This window comes from Erythrolamprus reginae, chromosome 6 (genome assembly GCF_031021105.1).
Source record: "Erythrolamprus reginae isolate rEryReg1 chromosome 6, rEryReg1.hap1, whole genome shotgun sequence".
NCBI classification, from domain to species: Eukaryota; Metazoa; Chordata; class Lepidosauria; order Squamata; family Dipsadidae; genus Erythrolamprus; species Erythrolamprus reginae.
The window spans coordinates 78,710,425-78,728,688 of record NC_091955.1 but is presented as its reverse complement, the minus strand read 5'-3'; the positions used below and the strand labels follow the sequence as shown (position 1 = coordinate 78,728,688).

Sequence of the window (18,264 nt, the reverse complement as noted above, 5' to 3'; positions counted from 1 at the left end):
AATGAAAAAAAGAAGTAACAAGCCAGATTTAAATTTGGAGTATTTTCTCCCTTTTTGGAACCTGACACAAGGACAATCAAGGATCATTTACTCTCAAACTAGTTTATTTATTTATTTTATTTATTTATTTTGTCCAATACATAACACACATTGAAGAGAAAGATATGTAATAATATAAGTAAAGAAAAGAATAGAAGAAAAGATATAAAAGTATAGGTGAACATATTTGAAAGGAAGCAAAGATAAATGAGATAAGGAGAGACAATTGGACAGGGGATGGAAGGCACACTGGTGCACTTATGTACGCCCCTTACTGACCTCTAAGGAACCTGGAGAGGTCAATCGTGGATAGTCTAAGGGAAAAATGTTGGGGGTTAAGGGTTGACACTACTGAGTCAGGTAATGAGTTCCACGCTTCGACAACTCGGTTGCTGAAGTCATATTTTTTACAGTCAAGTTTCGAGTGGTTAATATTAAGTTTGAATCTGTTGCGTGCTCTTGTGTTGTTGCGATTGAAGCTGAAATAGTCATTGACAGGTAGAACGTTGCAGGATATGATCTTGTGGGCAATACTTAGATCGTGTTTTAGTTGTTTCAATATCGCTGTTCAACTGCTTCGTAATTTTTATTTTAAGCTGTTACCCATTTATCTCATGCCCTTTTAATTCAATTAATTTAACTGGGTCCTTTTCTATGTACTGAAGCAAAGAATCCCGAAAATGTTACTGATAAGAGAGTATATGAACGTATTAAATACATATGTGGCCTACTAATGATCCTCCAAATGTGAAATGAATATTTGATAAAATATTTTAAAAATACAGTAATACCTCATGATACGAACTTAATTGGTGCAAGGAGGAGGTTCGTAAGACGAAAGGTTCGTAAGATGAAACATTGTTTCCCATAGGAAACAATGTAAAGTCAATTAATCCATGCAACCAAAAAACCCCCCGCAAAAAAACGGCTTTCGGCGACTGCTGGGAAGCCGCGCGGCTGTTTTAAAAGGTGACAGCCGGCCTGGGGGGCTTCCCAGCACCCCCCGAACCTGGGTTCGGGGGGGCGCTGGGGGGGGGTGCTGGGGCTGTCTCCCGAAGCCGAACGCGGAAGTTCGGCTTTAGCGTTCGGCTTCAGGAGACAGCTGGGAAGCGGCGCGGCTGTTTTAAAAGGTCGCAGCCGGCCTGGGGGGCTTGCCAGCACCCCCCCCCGAACCCGGGTTCGGGGTTCGGGGGGCTGCTGAGAAGCCCCCCAGGCAGGCTGCAACCTTTTAAAACAGCCGTGCCGCTTCCCAGCTGTCTCCTGAAGCCGAACGCTAAAGCCGAACTTCCGTGTTCGGCTTCGGGAGACAGCTGGGAAGCGGCGCGGCTGTTTTAAAAGGTCACAGCCGGCCTGGGGGGCTTGCCAAACTATTTTCACCTTACAAACCCACTGCCGCTGCTGGGATTCCCCGCCTCCGGACTTCTGTTGCCAGTGAAGTGCCCGTTTTTGCGCTGCTGGGATTCCCCTGAGGCTCCCCTCCATGGGAAACCCCACCTCCGGACTTCCGTGTTTTTGTGATGCTGCAGCAGGGGAATCCCAGCAGCGCAAAATCAGGTGCTTCGCTGGCAACGGAAGACCGGAGGTGGGGTTTCCCATGGAGGGGAGCCTCAGGGGAATCCCAGCATCGCAAAAACGGGCGTTTCAGCTGGCAAAAGGGGTGAATTTTGGGCTTGCACGTATTAATCGCTTTTCCATTGATTCCTATGGGAAACATTGTTTCGCCTTACAAACTTTTCACCTTAAGAACCTCGTCCAGGAACCAATTAAGTTTATAAGACAAGGTATCACTGTATTTGCCCTGCTTAAATAGGTGGCTAGGAGAAAGCCGGAAAGGTGAATGACTGCGAGGATGCTGTTAAATCCTCTGTTCCCTGTGAGCAAGGACGATAAGATCAAAGGCAATTACACAAAAGATCTGGGTCAAGCAAAGCGAGGCTGGGAAGTCCCAAGAGAAAGTATGTGACCTGGTTTCATATTCAGCTACACACTGACTTCTGTGTACTTTTTTTGAAAGGTAAGAAGGAGGCTTAAACTGAATCTCATCCAAGAAACTTATTTTGACAGCTGAATATACATTTCTTAGAATACATTTTTCTGGAAAAATAGGGGTTTTTTTCCCCCAAAGAGTCCATTTTGTAAAATTTTCTTACCGTATTACTTAACTTCTTTCTCTCTCTCTCACTCTTACACACACATACACACAGAGAGACTCACACACAAATACACAGTGACATACACAAAGGCTTCAAAAATGGGCTGATTTCCAGACATTATCAAGAAAGCAAAATAAAAGCAAAAGCTGGGATGCCAAGCAATTCTTGCAATGAAATGTATGCCAACCAGAATACTTTGACCATTATAAAAGAAACAGAGACCTTCTTTTCTTCTCTCTTTGAGGAAGAAATTTGGAAACATGGTGACATTATTGCCACAATTTCATCATGCAATTTTGCAGAGGACAATTGTAGAGGGCCTTTTGAAACATTAACTAATATACAGATGCACAGTTTTCACAAGTTACATGAGATTCCACCCTGGATAATCACTTGCTTATAAATAAAACAACTAGATAACCTTGGCTGATCCATCACTAATCTCAAAAGAAGCTAAGCAGGGTCAGATGGAGTTAACACTTGTATGGAATAAATTCAATGAAAGGATAGCATTTGAGAGTCACCTTATCAGGGAGATGGATAGCATATAAATTTAATAAATAAAAATGGATGGATGGATGGAAGAAAGAAAGAAAGAAAGAAAGAAAGAGCTATAATCTAGACTGGGAGATCAAAGCAACATTCCAGGGTAAACGGTAAATTGCTTCATGTGTTGCCAAGAAAAATGACATTGTTGTCTCTGTGAAAACACCAGTTGCTAAGCTCATTTTGACCTTGTAGATAACATGAGCAAAAATCTGACATTACTGGGAAAAAACTTTCCTCTTTTTTTTCTTACAAAGTGTTTAAACTCTAGAACAAAATAATTAAATTGCAAATCAGTAGAATAGCAAAACAAGAATGCATCTCAAATTATTAAGAATGATAGCAACAAGACATGTGACGAATAATATCACCTCCTATGTATCAAATCACTTAAAAGAGAATAGAGATCTCAGCTGTTTTCTTTAACAAGGACTGAAAAGTATGTCATGAGTAATGCTAATTTATAGGGTACCAGCTCTTGCCATTGGCAAAATTGTTTTGATGCTGTGGAGCACTCATGACTCACTCATGACTTTTGATAGCCTTGTATATTCTGAAATTGTGCATTTGTGGGCTCTCGGTGCAAATCCTGACTTCCTCCATATAAGCAGGTCAAATATTTGCGAACAGCCATGATATTTGCAATTATAATTTACAGTCCAGTCCAAACAGATTACAATTTTATTAGTCAAATGTATCTCTCATCATTCAAATCAATTCATGAAATCAAACTATTTTTGATTCCTTAAGTTTCCAGCAGAATTTGTATGTCTGGCATTCCTCATGTTTATATTTGTTCACTTTACCCCAACATGACTTTTGAGATCTTTCCGAGCCAAGATTCCAAAAAAATTATACAGAAAGTGTAAAATAGTGTGGATAACACAGAATAAATCTGCGGTCAGATCCATAAGTAATTCAGCACCTCCTATCATAATTCTGCATCTTTTAGCACTGTTGGCAAAGACGATGGTTGTTAATGCATGGAAAATTTATTTAATGCATACACTCAACATTAATAACACATGGCTGATTTGCTAAGGATCAGAAATAATATTTGTGGAGGAAGATGTGGTTCAGAAAACCTTTAATAAAAGCATAGGGTGTTTTCTATAAATATATCAAAAGTACACTTCTTACTTATGATATTTTTACCCCTATATATAAAAATCCCCTTTATTTATTTTTTTAATGCTATGAAGCAAATGATTTATAAACAATTACTTAACTACTTGATAACTGAGTTTATAGAAGGAAGGAAAAAAATTCTACTTGGATCAAGCAAAGGATATTTCAAGGTTAACATTCTTAGCAGATGGGATTTTGATGCTAATCACTTGTCCTGGTGATTGGGGTATTTCTTAATTCTACCATTGTTTCTGGACTCTGTGCCTTTGAAATGCAAGTGATTGGCCTTCTTTTGCCCTTCCTTCTCCTCTCCATCCACACAATGATCCAGGCAGAAACCTAATACTACCTTTCCATTCCACCCGGCTTCCTTAAACTTTTGTAATATTTATCCATATTGATTTGACATCATTTCCAAGTAATGCTATTAGCCAATAACTAAATGGAGTACTCTGCTGTTTCATCAAATCCACACTCAGCTGAGATCATGGAACCTGATCCATTATCCTATTAGCTTTCAAAAGTAATCTCCTGGGTGAGATTCGCTGCCTACTTTTCACTCCTTCTATGCCTGGCAAAGGAAAGAAAAATGTGTAGACCCAGCTAGAAATGAAAGCAGGAACAAAAGGCATTTTCTCATAGACATTTGGACTACAGAAATGTACACTACATACCTATATTGAGGAGGAAAGGCAGGGGTGGGCTACTACCCGGATGGGGGTGGAACGCAGTGGGGTAGCAAAAATGGAGCTCCACACCAATTGCACTGAAAGATGTTGAAAGAAAATTCAGGGCATCCTGCATAAGCCACAGTGTGGCAGTACAAATTTTAGTAGCCCTTCACTAAGGAAAAGGCACAACACGTGCATTTTGTTTCCAAATGTAAAATAATGCACTTGGGGAAAAGGAATCCTCAATCTGAGTATTGTATTGGCAGTTCTGTTTTAGCAAATACTTCAAAAGAAAAGGATTTAGGGGTAATGATTTCTGACAGTCTCAAAATAGGTGAACAGTGCAGTCAGGCGGTAGGGAAAGCAAGTAGGATGCTTGGCTGCATAGCTAGAGGTATAACAAGCAGGAAGAGGGAGATTATGATCCCGCTATATAGAATGCTGGTGAGACCACATTTGGAATACTGTGTTCAGTTCTGGAGACCTCACCTACAAAAAGATATTGACAAAATTGAACGGGTCCAAAGACGGGCTACAAGAATGGTGGAAGGTCTTAAGCATAAAACGTATCAGGAAAGACTTAATGAACTCAATCTGTATAGTCTGGAGGACAGAAGGAAAAGGGGGGACATGATCGAAACATTTAAATATATTAAAGGGTTAAATAAGGTTCAGGAGGGAAGTGTTTTTAATAGGAAAGTGAACACAAGAACAAGGGGACACAATCTGAAGTTAGTTGGGGGAAAGATCAAAAGCAACATGAGAAAATATTATTTTACTGAAAGAGTAGTAGATCCTTGGAACAAACTTCCAGCAGACGTGGTAGATAAATCCACAGTAACTGAATTTAAACATGCCTGGGATAAACATATATCCATTCTAAGATAAAATACAGAAAATAGTATAAGGGCAGACTAGATGGACCATGAGGTCTTTTTCTGCCGTCAGACTTCTATGTTTCTATGTTTCTATTTTCAAGGTTGACTCAGCCTTCCATCCTTCCGAGGTGGGTAAAATGAGGACCCAGATTGTGGGGGCAATAGCCTAGCTCTGTTAAAAAAGTGCTATTGCTAACATGTTGTAAGCCGCCCTGAGTCTAAGGAGAAGGGCGGCATAAAAATCGAATAAATAAAATAAATATTCGTGAGAATACTGATGCCATTTTTTTCTATTAAATATACAGTATTATTATTATTATTATTATTATTATTATTATTATTATTATTAATTAGATTTGTATGCCGCCCCTCTCCGTAGACTCGGGGCAGCTCACAGCATACAATAAGACAATTCATAACAAATCTAATACAATTTAAAAAACATTTTTAAAAAACCATTATTAAACCAGACATACACACAGACACACCATACATAAATTATATAGGCCCGGGGGAGGGAGGGGGAATGCCTCAATTCCCCTATGCCTGACGGCAGAGGTGAGTTTTAAGGAGTTTACGGAAGGCAAGGAGGGTGGAGGCAGTTCTAATCTCCGGGGGAGCTGGTTCCAGAGAGTCGGGGCCACCACAGAGAAGGCTCTTCCCCTGGGACCCGCCAGACGACATTGTTTAGTCGCCGGGACCTGGAGAAGGCCAACTCGGTGGGACCTAATCAGTCGCTGGGATTCGTGCGGCAGAAGGCAGTCCGGGAGATATTCTGGTCCGATGTCATGAAGGGCTTTATAGGTCATAACCAACAGTATATGCAGTGAAAGTCTACCAAAAATTTTAGTACCACACTGTAGGTGTGGCTTATGCACTTTCTTTCAACATCTTTCAGTGCAAATTGGGTGCTCTGGAGTGGAACTCCATTTTTGCTGCCCCACTGTGTTCTCCCCATCCGGGTAGTAGCCCACCCCTGCATATATGTAAATCTAGGTGGGTATATTTTTTATTGAATAACACAATAACAGAGTTGGAAGGGACCTTGGAGGTCTTCTAGTCCAGCCCCCTGCTCATGCAGGAAGTCCTTATAGCATTAGAAATGAATGATTGTAAATCCCTTCTTTAAAACTTTCAGTGTTGGAGCATTCACAATTTCTGGAGGCAAGTTGTTCCACTGGTTAATTGTCCTAACTGTCAGGAAATTCCTCCTAAGTTCTAGGTCGCTTCTTCTTGCTCATTTTGAAGGGAAGAATTCTACTATGGCAGTTGTATGTCTACATTAAAAAGTGTGCCTCCATGTGTGTGTGTTTCGTTTGTGTGTGTGTGTGTGTGCAACATTTGTAGAGTTGGAGGGTGAGATGGATGATCTCAAGATCATTCCACGAAGTGCTGCAAAACAAGAATAACCTGTGCAAAGGGTCTTCCCCATCACCCAATTGTCTATCTGACATCTATCATGCTTTGAATCATAAATTCTGATTTGAGGATAGAGGGAGTGTGAAAAAGAAATAAAATTACCAAATATTCCAACTATTTCATTGGGCACAAACTTTGGGGTGCCCCAAATCGACTACTGTAATGCTCTCTACATGGGTCTACCTTTGAAAAGTGTTCGGAAACTTCAGATCGTGCAGAATGCAGCTGCGAGAGCAGTCATGGGCCTACCTAGGTATGCCCATGTTTCGCCAACACTCCGCAGTCTGCATTGGTTGCCGATCAACTTCCGGTCACAATTCAAAGTGTTGGTTATGACCTTTAAAGCCCTCCATGGCACTGGACCAGAATATCTCCGAGACCGCCTTCTGCCGCACGAATCCCAGCGACCAATTAGGTCCCACAGAGCTTTTCCGGGTCCCGTCAACTAAACAATGTCGGTTGACGGGCCCCAGGGGAAGAGCCTTCTCTGTGGTGGCCCCGGCCCTCTGGAACCAACTCCCCCCGGAGATTAGAACTGCCCCTACTCTCCTTGCCTTTTGTAAGCTCCTTAAGACCCACCTGTGTCGTCAGGCATGGGGGAACTGAGGCATCTCCCCTGGGCGTACAATTTATGAATGGTATGTGTGTATATATGTGTGTTAGAAAATGGGGTTTTTTTAAATGTTTTTTTAGTAGGAATTTAGATTTGTCGCAAACTGTGTTTTTTCACTTGTTGTGAGCCGCCCCGAGTTTGCGGAGAGGGGCGGCATACAAATCTAAATAAATAAGTAAATAAATAAATAAATAAATAAATAAATTATGCAGCCACCTTCTGTACCAGCTGAAGTTTCCAGATTTTAAAGACTGCCCATCTCAGTCTCAGAGTAGCTATGGGTACAATTGGCTAATTCCCCTGTAAAGCATGTTGCAATAGTTCAAGCAGTAGATGAACTGCATGTGAGTGACTAAGAGAAGAACTAAGCAGGAAGGGCTACACTGATGTACAACACAGTTGACCAAAGAACCTTCTAAGCATGATTGCCACCTGATCTTCAAGCAGGAGTTGTGAGTCCAGAAGGATCAGATGAGTCATCAGTTCTGTCTGGGACTCTGGGACCCCGTCAAAATTAATAAAAAGATGAGTCCCCCGCCCCCATCCACAGCCATTCTGTCTTAGCCAGAATCAGCTGAAGCTGTTCTTTACTGAAACTCTCAAACACCATGAAAGAACATTTGAAGTATCACTTAGTTCACCCAGGACATAGTATATAATAATAATAACAGCGTTGGAAGGGACCTTGGAGGTCTTCTAGTCCAACCTCCTGCTTGGGCAGGAGACCCTACACTACTACAGACAAATGGTTATCCAACATCTTCTTAAAAACTTCCAGTGTTGGAGCATTCATAACTTCTCTAATTATGTCTCATCAACATACTGATGACACCTCAACCCATAGTGATGGATGATCTCACCCAGTGGTTTCTTGTGGATATTAAAAAAGAATGGAGTAAGCATTGAGTTCCGTAGGACCCAAAGAGGTTGTGGGCTGGACTTCTCACTCCTATCAACACCCATTGGAATCAGCCTCAGAGAAAGGAGATGAACCAACCTAAAACTGTGCCTCCCACTATCTGCTCCCTAAGTCAGGCCAAAACGATTCCATGACAAAGGGTATCAAAAGCTGATGAGAGGGTCAAAAAAAGCATCCCACTCTTACCTCAGATTCAGGGGTGAATTCTTCCCGGTTCAGACCAGATTGCTCAAACCACTAGTAACTCACTGGTGACATCAGGATGGTGTCACAGATCCAGTTTGGTCAGTGCTGGTCCGTGGGTGCTGCCATCTTTTTCTCAGAATTTTTGACATTTTTTTTTAGTGTTTGGATGCTGTTTCTTCTGCTGCTGCTTGAAAAAAGGCCCTTCTGGGTTTAAAGTGACTTTTATTTCTTCATCCAAAGCAGAGCTGATCAGTTCCTCAGCTGTGTTTCAGGCCCATTCCAGCTACTGACGGGGTTGGTTGCTGCCCGGACCGGGGGGGGGGGGGGGGCTTGGAAATGCAGTGGGGTAGCAAAAATGGAGCTCCAAATTTGCACTGAAAGATGTTGAAAGAAAATGCAGGGCGTCCTGCGTAAGCCACGCCCACTGGCTACTGAGCATGTGCGGAAGCCAAATTGCATGAGGCAATTCACGTGCACGAAAGGAGCATTTACACATGCACAAAACATTACAATGCGAACCAGTGGTGAAGGTAAGTGGAACCCATCTCTGCTCAGATTATCTAAAAGTGTAACCAGGGTTGTTTCTGTTCCATATCCAGACCTGGAGCCTGACTAAATCCTCCCTCAATCAAAATAAAAACAGTGAACTTGTGGTACATAAACTTTCAAGCACTTTCACTGCATTGTGAAACACCATGCCAGATGATGGTTCTGTCTTTATTATTAAACATATTTCATTTTTTGATGACAGGAGAGAAAGATTTGAGGCTATCCTAGAGAAATAAGTGTGTTCTCTCCAAATGAAACAGGGATTTACATCTTTTATAACAATAAACTTTAAATCTCTGGCCAGCTGACAAACCATGTTTATTCCCTGGATCTTTGATTAAAATTTAATTAAAAGCAAAGAGATGAAATCTCTGGATTTTAGTACTATCTCCCATGAGACTCATAGAAGCATGCAAATGAGAAAGTACAACTTTTGTCACATGTTATTTTATTGTTTATGAACTGAGCCCAAAAAGGTAGGATAAGAGAAAACAGGGAAGAGAAAGTAAAGATATGACCCCTGGCCCTGTTCACAAAGTTTCCCTGTCCTTGCAATGATGAGCCTTCAGCCATACTTCCAGGGGGACATATCTTGTAAAAGGATATTAAATGCAGGTACCAGTACATGGAGGTGCATCTTAAGTAAAATAATGAAGAGATAACAATGCCAGACATTTATAAAATAGGTCAACTCTAATTGTGATTGAAAGTCAGATCAGATTCTTAATTTATATTTGCTGTTCAAGGAAGGAAGGAAGGAAGGAAGGAAGGAAGGAAGGAAGGAAGGAAGGAAGGAAGGAAGGAAGGAAGGAAGGAAGGAAGGAAGGAAATGGATTCGAAACTGATCTGAAGTTTGATGCAGGCCATTCACAGCTAGGACAGCTGGATTTCCAGCCAGGATGTTGAATCCTCATCTGTTATTCAACCCACAGGTATTTGATCATTGTGAGCAATAATGCATTTTAGCTATCATCAATTCCATGGTTTTGTTTAAATTTTAACACAGGTTTTTTATTTAAGCATTCAACTCAATGTCCAGCCTTCATTAGTCAATGTTTCTGACATTAACATCAACTTCAACAAACATGAGATCGTTCCATCACACAAATTGGAACTGACAAATTGGAATCCAGGGAACTCAACTTTGCCTTTGATGCAAGCAATGGAAACTGAGTGGTTAGGTTGTATTTCTGTTCCCCAGTCTCTCTTTTCATCCCATTCTGTATCAAGACAAATGTTCAATTTCCTAAAACAGGAAAAGGAAAAGGACGGCCAGAGATAGAGTGACATATTTATTTTATTTATTTTATTGGATTTGTATGCCATATTCATATGGTTTCCTAACAATTAAAAATGGAACTTTAAAGTTTTCCATATCATAAAATCCCAGGATGTTGTCTGAAGGCACGTGATGCAGCAACCATATTGAAACTCTGTATAGTCTGCCATTATGCCTCTATACCAGTGGTTCTCAACCTGGGGGTCAGGACCCTTTGGGGGCCAAATGACTGTTTCACAGGGGTCGCCTAAGACCATGGCAAAAGACAAATTTCCCATGATGTTAGGAACTAAAGCTTCTATTCTGGCACCTTGGAATGTATTTTTACAATTCAACCAATCAAGCGTTTACAGTGGGGGTGTCCCTCTGACCTTCCTGCCAATCAGCTTAAAGCTCTGTTGGGAGAATTGGTGCTAGACTTATGGTTGGGGTCACCACAACATGAGGAACTGTATTAAGAGGTTGCAGCATTAGAAAGGTTGAGAACCACTGTTCTATACTATTTGTGCAGTTCCATAGCAAATGGCAAACATATGTATGCATATACTATTTATTTAACAAAGATATATGGTCACCCACTTCACTGAACTTGACTATGGACAGCGTTCCATCAACAATATCACAGTTGTTAAAAAGTGAAATAAAAACAAAAGCAAAAGCAAGATTGTGGGAAGAGAAACATCCATCTAAACACAACACAAGCATCATGCAGGCTACTTTTAAGTCCCTCCAAGTAAACTTGGCAACTTTCTTTTTAAAAAATTTTTTTTAGAAAGCATAATTTTCTGTTACGTTAAATTGTTGGTCACTATCACGTAAGTCAAAGGACGATACCAAATAAACCTTCTTCTTCTAAAAAAAAAAATCTAGATTTAATTAAATCCCCAAAAGTAGAGTCAAAGAAACAGAACAATGTGCATTTGCACACTTTTCATGCTAGAAAAGCTCATTTTGGCCCTAGCAATCTTCAGCCATGTCCCTGTCATCTTATAAACGTCAGCATATCCAGTGAAGCTGAAGCAAAAGTGACTAACACTAGCTGGTACTTTGTGGGGAGGAGGGGAGAAGTAAGCAAAGCTCTGTTTAGTGCTGACACAAGGACATTCACTCCTGAAAGAAAGGATGGTTAAAATCGGGCTCTTCCACATCATCCCCAGTTCCCCTTTCCTTTTCCAGTGGGGTTCAAGAGGCAATCCTGAGGGGAATTTGAGTCCTCTTTTCTACTTTGGAACGGTCTCCTGAATCCTTTAAGAAGGAGATAAACAATGACACAACTCCATATATTTTATTCCTGGTGATTCCCTCAGTAAGGGCAACAGAAAGAATGGGGTCACCAGGAAGATTCTCCTCATGAGTTGATGACTGCTGCTCATATTATTTTGATAGTTCATATTTGAAATAAAGCACCCAGCACTTTGAAATTTATGAAGGGGATAGTGGACCCATCCTCACAAAAAGGAAGATATATCATCCCCCTCCCCAGTAAAACACATATTCTGAATCACCTCAGGTCTTATCATCAACTTTCTTCAGCCCTGGAAACAGATAAATGAACTACATAGCTTCCTTTGACTCATTGCCTTTCCTCCAAGTTGCATTTTTACATGAAATTATGTGTGGGTGACGGGTTTACTGTACTACACTACAGTCAGAAACAAGTTAAGCAAAAGAAGAAGAAAATAAAAACCACCTTACTTTGAGTTGCCTCTGTTAACAGGGTCTTCAGATGAAGTGATGAGTTGTCAGGGTTGGCTTCACCTTTGCTCAGGAAAAGCAAGGGGTCTTCTGGATTTCCTTTGGCACCCCCCTGCTCTAAAAACTATAGACTCCTCTACACTCCCTGACCGTTTCTGACGGTTCCTCTGTCCCACTTCCTCGCAGTTCACTTTCCCCTCTTTGAATGTTCTCACTACGGACGACTGTGCTACTCGAGGCAGGGAAACTGATCTTTCCTTTGACTATGGATAGAGCAGGCTGTGAATGAGCAAGTGTAGTTAGTGTGTGTGAGAGAGAGGGAGGGAGGGAGGAAGGGAGGGAGGGGAGGAGGAAAGAAAGGGAGGGAGAAAGCACAATTCAGTCACGGGTACTGATTGAGGAAGCTCATTAAAAGCAGGTCACTCAAGGGTTAGACGCTCCCATCACAATCTGATACAAAAAAAAAACCCGTGAAGAGAGAAATGGCAAAAACTTTCCTCAGTCATGAGTGTATCGCCCTTATTTTCTGTTAAGCTGGTTTTCCTAGAGTTTAAGGCAGGGAAATGTACGGTAAGAGTTAACACCTCAGGGTTTAAAAACTTCAGAGGCTGTAAGCAGCATCCAATCAATTTCTGAGCTTTTCTCCACACCAGGGAATCTCAGCTCAAGCTGAGGAGATGAAGCTGAGGGAAGGGGGGGGGAGTTACTCCATCTTCTTTAAACAGCTCGTTAAGATATTTTTGTCCTATTGTGCCTAAGCAAATGGTCAACTCGTGTGATCCTTGTAACAGTGATGGGAGGAGTCCATTCACAAAAATACTACAGTAGTGGAGTCTACAATTGGACGCTTGATTTTCGCAAGGGGCTGACTAGCGTACAGCATTAACAAAACTAAGGAGCTCCCTCAAAGTCAGCTGAAAATCCAAATTGTTAACAAGAAAGATCCACCCTCTGACCATTGAAAGTTATGTGTGGTTATGATTTTGTAGTATCGATGGCTTTTAAAGTAATGGATTTTAGTTACAGTTGTTAATTATTAGATTTGTATCTGTATTGTTCCATTGTTGTTGTTAAATAATAATAATAATAGTAATAAGAATAATATTAATTATTATTATTATTATTATTATTATTATTATTATTATTATTATTAAGATCTGTTCAATCTATTGTTTATAAAAATGATCTTTGTTGAAATGGCATTTCGACGACAAGAAAGATTTGGGAATATTGTCTTTGTGGATTGTTGCTCTTTAATTGCAAGCAACACAAAGGACATTCTAAAATCATCCCTCCCACACCTCCTCTCCATAACTCTTAAAGGGAGACCTCAGTAGGAGACTATTCCCATGGTACCCTCCACCCATCCCAGACTGGGAAATGTAGGAAATCAGACCATTTCAGAAAGGATGGGGATATGTGCATGTAATAAAAACTACCGTAATATCACTTCTGGCAAGCCCCAAAATGAAGAAACTTTGAAAACAGAAGGTGGAATGAAATGATTGGGCACTTTGGGAAAAATAGGACAGGAGAACAAAGAAAACTGAAAGGAGAGAAAATGGTGGTCACTCTGAAGACAGATTTTGACACAGCCCTTGTCAATTCTGCACTGTTTGTTAAAAAGGAAGCAGAGATTTAATTTAATTTAATTTAATAATTTAATTTAATTTAATTTAATTTAATTTAGTTTAGTTTAGTTTAGTTTAGTTTAGTTTAATTTAATTTAATTTAATTTAATTTAACTTAACTTAACTTAACTTAACTTAACTTAACTTAACTTAACTTAACTTAACTTAACTTAACTTAACTTAACTTAACTTAACTTAAACTTAAACTTAAACTTAACTTAACTTAACTTGATTTAATTGACTTCTATGCCGTCCAATCCCATGGGACTCAGGGCAACTTACAACAATGAGTAATACAATACAGTGGTCCCTCTGCTTATGAACTTAATTCGTTCTGTGACCAGGTTCTTAAGTAGAAACATTCTTAAGTTGAAGCAATTTTCCCCATAGGAATCAATGTAAAAGCAAATAATGGGTGCAAACCCATTAGGAAAGAATAAAACATACACTGGCGGCTGCTGTTGCTACCTGATGCCTCTTCCTTCCCTTGCTGGAGGGCTCTCCTCTCCTCTTGCTCACTCGCTTTGTAGCCGGCGCCTTTCCTTCGCTGTGGTGACTGCTCAGCTGCCCAGAGCAAAGGGAGCGTTTCTTTTCTCTGGGTGCTGGCAGAGGTTTATTCCCTCTCCAAGCGCCCAGAGAAAGGAAAATGCTTTGTTCGCTCTGGACTGCGAAAGCCGCTTTAAGCACCACCAAAAGGCTCTTCTGGCAGTCCAGTTGTCCGAGATTAAAGGGGGAATGGCAGGAAACTGGCGGGGCCTTTGTGTCGCTCTCAAATTTCCTGGGAAATTTTTCCGGACTCAGGTTCTTAAGTAGAAAACGTTCTTAAGTAGAGGCAAAAAAATCTTGAACACCCAATTCTTATCTAGAAAAGTTCTTAAGTAGAGGCGTTCTTAAGTAGAGGTACCGCTATACAAAGATACAAAAGTCAAATATAAAAAACAGCAAAATCTCCATTATAAAAAGTCTAGCAAACTATCCAATGAAGCACACATACATACCAAGTCACTCACCGTTCAGCCATGACTAGGTGTTAATGTTTGCACCCCACAGGCCTACCGGCAGAGCCAAGTCTTCATGGCTTTTCAGAAGGCCAGTAAGGTGGGAGCAGTATGGAAATTGGGCGGTAGTTTGGATTCCCTGAGTGTGCATTTGCTTCTTTGTTTCGGCCAAGACAGAACAAGGTGAGCATGGCAGATGTATGTTCAGGCAAGGTGAAGCGGGATGAAATGGCCCCAGCCCTGTTCAATTGCACCAGCAAAGAAGCATGGAAGTTCCAACTCATCAGCCCCACGAGTGAAGCGTGTGATGTGAAGGAGACCACTTGGCGGCAGCAGGTTTCATGGAGGAGGGACAGCAGGGGACCTCCTGTCCTCCCCTCACCTGCCCTCCATGCATGAAGATGAATCACTGCCTGTCCTGAACTCCTTACTGCTCCTGCACTAATGCCCTGGCCCTACTCAACTGTGTTTCTTTGCTGGTCTTGGAGCAAAAGCCAGAAAGGTGAGAGGGGTGAAGGCGAGAGGGGTGAGAGTTGTAGGAAGAGTGCTCCAGGATGGCACATGACAGGCGATGTATCACTGCCAGGCCAGGATGCCTTCTCTCCCAGTCCCAGAGCACTTTTTTCCCTTCTCCTGCCACTGAGAAGAGAGGAAGTTAGAGAGAGGGGGGAGGGGGAGGAAGGGAGTGGGGGAGGGAAGGAGGAAGGAAGGAAGGAAGGAAGGAAGGGGAGAGGAGAGGAGAGGAAAGGAAAGGAAAGGAGGAAGGGGAAAATAAAAGAAGGAAAGAAAGGAAGGAAGGAAGGAAGAAAGGAAGGGAGGAAGGGACAGAGAGAGGAAGGAAGAGAGAAAGAAAGAAAGAAAGAAAGAAAGAAAGAAAGAAAGAAAGAAAGGCTTATGATCACAGTTGAGCTCAAAATTTTGGTTGCTAATCAAGAGCATTCATAAGTGAGTTTCACCACATTTTACAAGTTGGCCATGCCCACTCGGTCACCTGACCACCAAGACATACTCATCTGAAGCCCCACCCACCTGGCCTCCAAGCCACACCCACAAAATAACCTTACCCATAGAATCAGTAGTAAAAACAAATGGACTCCATCCCTGATTTGACCCATCACAGTATGTGATTTTTGGAAGTTTAAAATTCATGTATTGTAAGTCATTTATAAAATATTGTTAAAAGTCATTGGAGGGAAATTGAGCTAAGATTCTTTGGGTTTTAAGATTTTTGTTCAAAGCCATCAATGCTCTCTCACTTATCTCCATGTCTTATAAGTTTCACCATCTTTATACATTGGTTGAATAGTTTCAAAAACCATTTCCTGATGCCCTATTTTATTTGTTCATTCAAGTGTTCGCAGAAACAACTTTGCCAGGTTTTATTTCTTCAGTGGCATTTTCCAGCTCCACAATTATAAGAGGGTCTTTAAAGCCCTCATTCTCTTGATATCCCTGTAATTCCATTTTCTTTTTGTGCAAATTGTTTGGAGAACTGCCACTTAGGATCAATTGCTGCATTACTTACCTAACTGCCAGATTGTAATGCTGCTCCAGCTTTCTTCGTCATTGTTCAGATTTCTGATCATGATTCAAGCTTTCTTGCTTATAATGGACCACATCTATTCTCAATCAATACTGCCATGACCTATATTGTTCTTTAACAAGCTCTTCTCCTGCAAGGCTTCATCCTTTGCAAAGCAACATTTTGTACTTGTGTACACAGCTATATGGAACTAGAAAAGAATAAAAAAAGAATAACACGAAAATAATAAGAATAGTTATAATGGAAAAAAACCAAGAACAGAATAAAGAAAGCCCAGAAAAAATATCAAAGAGATATTTTAATAAACATTTTAAATGGAATTAAGTTTTTTTGTATTTTTCAAATACAAAAACAGCATCTTGTTGTATAGAAATCCAAAGAGATGACCTTGGAAGAAATTATATCATAGCAGTTGGAAAAGCATGATTTAAGTCCAGGAAAAGAAGAAAACATTAGAAAGAAACTCAAACTTTTGGGTGTAACTTGGAGAGAGGAAAAATCCTGCCAAGCTTTCAAAAATGTGTTACTATAGTTTATATCAATAAAGTTGTATTCATTTTTGTAGATTCAGTTTCCTGCTCTGGCCAACCTCAAGTATCATTTTGAAAATTTATGTCACTGTTAAAATTAGTGAAATGAAGAAGAAGGAGGAGGAGGAAGAGGAGGAGGAGGAGGAGATGGAAATGATGAGAAAAAACTAGTAGTAATAGTAGTGTAGACTTAGTAAATAGTTTTGCAGTGTTGAGGGAATTATCTATTTAGCAGAGTGATGGCGTTTGGGGAAAAACTGTTCTTGTGTCTAGTTGTCTTGGTGTGCAGTGCTCTGTAGCAACATTTTGAGGATAGGAGTTGAAATAGTTTGTGTCCAGGATGCGAGGGGTCAGTAAATATTTTCACCGCCCTGTTTTTGACTCGTTCATTATACAGGTCCTCAATGGAAGGCAGATTGGCAGCAACTGTTTTTTCTGCAGTTCTGATTCTCCTCTGAAGTCTGTGTCGGTCTTGTTGAGTTGCAGAACCAAACCAGACAGTGATAGAGGTGCAGTTGACAGACTCAATGATACCTCTGTAGAACTGTATTAGCAGCTCCTTGGCCAGTTTGATATTAGGTTGTTATGCAATAATTGTGAACCTCAGGCATATAGCTGAAATTATAAATTACAGTATAAACTTAGGCAAAGCAATTGCAATTATTCCTGTCTAAAAAGCTTGGCAAATTTAGCAAATGATAATAAAATTACAATCTTATCTTAAGGAGAAATCAAACCACAGGTGTGGTACAAACCCATTTACAAGATTACAATCCAAAACTAAGATTGCCTATTGCATTACAGTTTGTATCAGGTTTACTTTTTTGATATAAAGTTCCACCATAGTGATATTATATAACAATTGTGGCAAAGCCGTGCAATTGTTGCACGGCTTAGTCCTTTCCCTTTTAGCGTTGAATTTAAACCAGGCCACACAGTTTATGGATTGCCAGTGTACTATAGTGAGACCATGTATAATTGACAGGCTGGACTTTATTATGGATTTTAGTTGTTATTTATTATTTTATACTAAAAATTTTAATTGCATATATACTGAGTGTTTTTATTTGTTCTGGTCTCTGGTCTAAGACTGTAATAAATTAATCGATGGATATAAAGTTAATTTTGACATGAAAACATACTCCTATAACTTACTTTCCCATTCTTCTTGTTTGTAATATCCAATGAGAACATAGAGAACTCCAGTAGCTATAAAAACAAATCAAACCGGTGTATTTTATGGGATATGAGATTTTATAATGCATAAGTATAAATGGCCTGGAAGGAAAAAAATTCACCTTTAAAATTTGATTATTATAAATTATTTTCCAGAATTAATGTGCTTTGCAACAGTGCCAGTGAAAATAAAAACAAGAAAGCAAAAATAATCCAATTGATTAAAAAATTGCCTATTTTGGCAGTCAACGTGGAAGATTTTGATCAGTAAAATGTATCAATTTTCTCAGCAAGTACTATTAAGTGTAAAT

The 18,264-nt window shown here is 40.3% G+C and overlaps 1 protein-coding gene across 1 annotated transcript in view; it reads right to left on the bottom strand.

Moving 5' to 3' along the window:
* The window catches only part of PTN (pleiotrophin), a 130,225-nt gene extending 117,581 nt beyond the window's left edge, over positions 1-12,644 (bottom strand). The window contains exon 1 of the mRNA XM_070754853.1: positions 12,076-12,644. The gene's annotated coding sequence lies outside the window, so the exon portion shown is untranslated. The remainder of the gene's footprint in view (positions 1-12,075) is intronic.
* Between the last annotated feature and the right edge of the window lie 5,620 nt (positions 12,645-18,264).